Consider the following 5000-nt stretch of genomic DNA (forward strand, 5'->3'; position numbering starts at 1 on the left):
GATGGGTGGTGATTGGTGGAAGATAGGCTACCGAGGCAACGAATCGCTGGGGGAGTAGTAGGCTATGGCGCGAGACCGTTGAAAGGTGATAAGAAGTGAGGACCGCCGCCGGTCTTCCCCTATGGGACCGGTCTCCGGTTCACAGCTAAAAGACCGTGGGACCGCCGGTCCAGACCGGTCTTCAGCGCGGCACTACAGTAAATCATCAGGTCGAAATCACAGGCCGCATTTAAAAACAATATTTCAATTAATCTAATTTTTTTTTTTTTGCACTGGCTGGGTGAAATTAGTTCGAGGAAACCGTATTCGGGAAAACATTAGTTCGAGAAAGGAATGGAATGATAACAAAGAATAATAAGGAAAACATTCGGGACATTCGAATGAGTTCGAGGAAACCGTGTTCGAGGAAACCGTGTTCGAGGAAACCGTGTTCGAGGAAATTGTGTTCGAGAAAACCGTGTTCGAGGAAACCGTGTTCGAGAAAACCGTGTTCGAGAAAACCTGTTCGAGGAAACCGTGTTCGAGGAAACCGTGTTCGAGGAAACCATGCTGGAGTGTAATTCATTTTAAAGAGATAACACTAAATATATAACGCCGTGCACTTATTTGGTCTCATTGTTTTAATGGAAATCTAAAAAAAAAAATAAAAATGACGCAAAATATTGTCCATTATAACAGTGTTAAGCTAGGCCTATAAATGGGTTCGGATGTCAGACCTTTATATATGTACAAGTCGATAAATAACATTCGAAGTCCCGGTTTGAGTGTTTTTGCCAAGATGAGAGGGCCATTTAAATCGATCGACGTTTGAAGGACGAGTTTTCTGGTCAACATTATAAATACGTGTTTTTTGCAGAGTGCGACAATGAACTGATTCAAATCCCTTTTCTTTTATATCTTAGTCATCCTGGCAAAACAATGTTTACGGTCTCGTCGTGGCTACGGTATGAATCGTCACATAATTTATTTACTTCCTGCTTGGAAAAATATAAGTAGGATCGCAAAGAATTATCATAGCTACGTTCTTTGTTCAATAGAAAAAAATAACGATAAATATTGAATTGTAAGCTTCAATTTATTAAACGAAGACACATATACTGTGGACGTTTCGGGTTTCCCCTTTATCAACAAAACAGGATGAATGAAACACTGCAGACGAATGAGATAATGTGATTGTGATAGTGGTGTAGTTAAGGTGAGTAAACAAAAACATTGATGGGGCAGGAAATAGTATAGAAAGTGAAATAAAATAAAATGTAGACTATTGTGGGGAATAACCACAATGGAATTGGAAATAACAAACTGTAAGGGTTTTAGTATAACCATTAGTGGCAGTAGCAGCAGCAAAAGCAACAGTAGCACTTTTAGTAGTAGTAGTAATTGTGTGGTAGTAATAATAATAATAATAGTTGTAGTAGTAGTAGTAGTAGTAGTAGTAGTAGTAGTAGTAGTAGTAGTAGTAGTAGCAGTAGTAGCAGTAGTAGTAGCAATAGTGGTGGTGATAGTCATAGTTGTAATTAATAGTGGGATGCAATTTGAGGAATAGACGATGGATGGCCAGGGGAGTCGGGGGGGGGGGGGGGGAAGAGATAAAGGTTGTATATGTTTTGTTGATAAAGGACAAACCCGAAACGTCCACAGTATCTGTCTATGTCTAATAAATTGAAGCTCACAATTCAATATTTATCTTTTTTTTTTCTCTTCGAGCTTCAAGCAGCAATATTGTCATTATTCTTTGTTCGAGGGAAAAAATTGTAGATAAAAAATAGCATGATGCAACCTCTTATTTTAATCTTTAATACATTCTTGTATATTTCAAAAGAAAACATACATTACAGTATTGCGATTACGATATCAAGGTATAACATTTTATAATTAGATTTCAATGCCTAAAATGTAAGGATTTTTTATCATTCATTATTCTTTCGCATGTGGTTAAATTTAGATTTTCTTGAAATTCCACACTGGGAGTTTGTAAATGACCTAGCCTAAGTTCCATGATGAAATGATAATACATGTAGTAGGTTGATTTCATTTAATAATTGGACGCTTGTAATGTAGTGCTGTTTGTCTTATTGTATCAAGACAATTGAAAAGGTATGTAATGGCTGATAATACTTTTACTTTCAAGTATCGTTTTTATTTTTAATTTTTTTTTCGTTTTTGTTTTCTAATGTTTTTTTTTTCTTTTTTTTCTTCCTTTTCTTTTTTTTTTTTTTGTTTTTTTTTTTAATAGATTGTTTTCTTGTTGTTGTTTTGTTGTTGTTGATTATATAATTGTTTTCAGTTTTTATTCTGTCTCTTTGTAACTGTCAGTTGCATTGATGAAAGAAACAGCTTCCGCGGTAATAGTTTTCGTATAATTATCATCATCATCATCATCATCATCATCATCATCATCATCATCATCATCATCATCATCATCATCATCATTATTATTATTATTATTATTATTATTATTATTATTATTATTATTATTATTATTATTATTATTATTATTATTATTATTATTATTATTATTATTATTATTTTTATTATTATTATTATTAATAATAATAATAATAATAATAATAATAATATTGGGTTATCAGACCTTAAAATAAGTACGCGTCGACCCAGCCTCAACCCATTAAAAATTAAAAACACACACAAAAAACAAAAACAAAACAAAAACAACAACAACAACAACAACAACAACAACAACAACAACAACAACAAGAAACAATACCTAAAAAAACACACACAAAAAAACCCCCCAAAAAAACAACAAACAAAGAAAAAAAATACATAATAAAATTAACAAAAAAAAAATTCCCTATAATATAGGAAATTTATCTTTAGGGTCTATTTCTAGGGAAGACTGGAATAACCCAGGCGTCAACCGCAGTACAGCGCCGAAAACTGAGCTAGGGCGAGGTGACTTGCTCAAGGCCACACAGAGCAGAGGGTATTCGTATATGTTGGTTAAGAAGCAAAGACCGTGTCGCCGAGCCTTGGTGACGGTTATTTATATACTGTATTTATTACCTATTCTTAACAAGGAAATGAAATAGCAAAGCAAGGAATGATAAAGCACTTCTATATTTGCCTCTCCTTTGTCTGCCCAACCCAAGCACTAGCAATCTACCGGTACACAACACGTATCTGAGCACGTTATAAATCGTGGCGAATCGCGATAGCTCAATAGGTAGAGCACTCGTTTCACACGCAAAGGGATCGAATTCGATCCCAGATGCAATCGAGTTCCCCCCCCCCCCCTCCACCCCGTTGTCCACCCAGCAGTGATTTTGTAACTGGCCTGTTAGATCTGGAGGACTGTTCTTTGCGTCTAGCATCCTATCCAAAGGATATGAGCAATTGCTATTGTCCATTTCACGCTACAGAACTCAATGGCTCTGAATGGTCACTTACATATTAACGTGACTCATCGCATCAAAAACAGTAAAATGTCGCGGTAATGCAGATAGCAAAAAAACAAACAAAAAAAACGGATGTTAATATTAAACATTAAGGAAATTATGTGAAATCTTAGTTTTTACAAGTTAACCAATTAACTGCCGTACTCACACATATAATGTTCACTGTGATTGAAAATCAAACAATATGATCGAATGATCGATTTTCCATTCCTATGATACGGAAGAGTTAATCCATCCCAACATAATACCGTATTATCACCCGTTATCATGCATACCCTAACAATATTAGCAAGATAACGATTACGTTGTCCGATCTTTAACGATCGACCAACGACGAGGAAGAAAATCAGGATGTGTTCTCAGACGTTCCCACAGTTTCCCACACGACGTCCCATGTTCGATGATTCGAGCAACGTCATCGTTAACTGGCTATTGTGTCTAGATGACACCAGCAATGCTTAACAGTCAACTCTATGCTTAAAACTTATAAAATTGAGAAGAGAAAGTCTTATAGGGAATGAGATTAGCGGAAGAGTAGCGTCCCTTGATTGGACGTCACCCATAGTCTGTGACGTCACCGGCGGAAATGTTATTAGAGAGAGAACGTCATGTTGATTGTGCGCATGTGTCTCTCGTCCTCGCTTCCGGTGAAAGCGGCTTGAGACACTTTAAAACCAAATTGACGTTCTCTCTGTAAGGGGACGTCCAATCAAGGGACGCTACTCTTCCGCTAATCTCATTCTCTATTGTTTAAACTATATCATATCAGTAATACAAAATTAAGTAACTAGGGAGTAGGCACCGGCGTAAGAAAAAGATCTGAACAAGTGTGTTTGAAAGCAAGAAAGAAAAAAAAAAGACAAAAAAAAAAAAAAATAATAATAAAAGGAAAAAAAAAAGATCTCCAAAAATCAGTCTACTACGTCTGGGAATCGAACCTCATTCCTTCTGATTATCTATAATCAGAATATCTGAGGTTCTATCTCCAGCCAGTCGAGGTAGACTGATTATTAGGGATGTTTATTTTTTTCTTGTATTTTGCTTTCTTGCTTTGTCTGGAACCTTTCATACACACTTGTTAAGGCCGCTATCAGTAAGAGGACTTAAAAATGGACCCAGTCTTCCTTAAATTCCCTTGAAACTTTAACCAAGATTACGCATTCCATATTTCATGAAAATCATATTAAAAAGGGAGAATCAGATAAAAGCATAGAAAAAACACACACCAAAAACAAAAACAAACAAACAAAGACAACTCCCTCCCCCCCCCCCCCCCAAAAAAACAAAAAAAAAAACAAAAGAAAAATAAACAACAAAAAACAACCCCCCCCCCAAAAAAAAAAAAAAAAAAAACCAAAAAAAAAACCCCAATCAAATCATTACTACCAATAAATAACATGCTAAATGTTGACATGGTAATAAGTTACCTAAAGTTTATTGGGGACCGGGGCGAGTGGGGGAGGGGGGGGGGGGGCGGGGGTTGTCTCCGCAGAAAATAGAATCAATAATTAATGAGTAAATAAATAGATAAATAAATAAATAGATAAATAAATAAATAAATAGGTAATATCAATAAATAAA

The 5000-nt window shown here is 35.6% G+C and overlaps 1 protein-coding gene across 2 annotated transcripts in view; it reads left to right on the top strand.

The window, feature by feature from the left end:
• The window catches only part of LOC144972424 (uncharacterized), a 58832-nt gene that overhangs the window by 5359 nt on the left and 48473 nt on the right, over positions 1-5000 (top strand). Inside the window, exon 1 of one of the 2 annotated variants that reach the window (XM_078913590.1) lies at positions 1965-2097. The exons of the other annotated variant lie outside the window; for it this stretch is intronic. The gene's annotated coding sequence lies outside the window, so the exon portion shown is untranslated. Of the gene's footprint in view, positions 1-1964; positions 2098-5000 lie in introns of those variants that run through there. 2 annotated transcript variants of the gene reach the window in all.

The sequence above is a fragment of the Berghia stephanieae genome, chromosome 5 (assembly GCF_034508935.2).
Source record: "Berghia stephanieae isolate SIO BIC M18660-M18661 chromosome 5, UCSD_Bste_1.3, whole genome shotgun sequence".
NCBI lineage: Eukaryota > Metazoa > Mollusca > Gastropoda > Nudibranchia > Aeolidiidae > Berghia > Berghia stephanieae.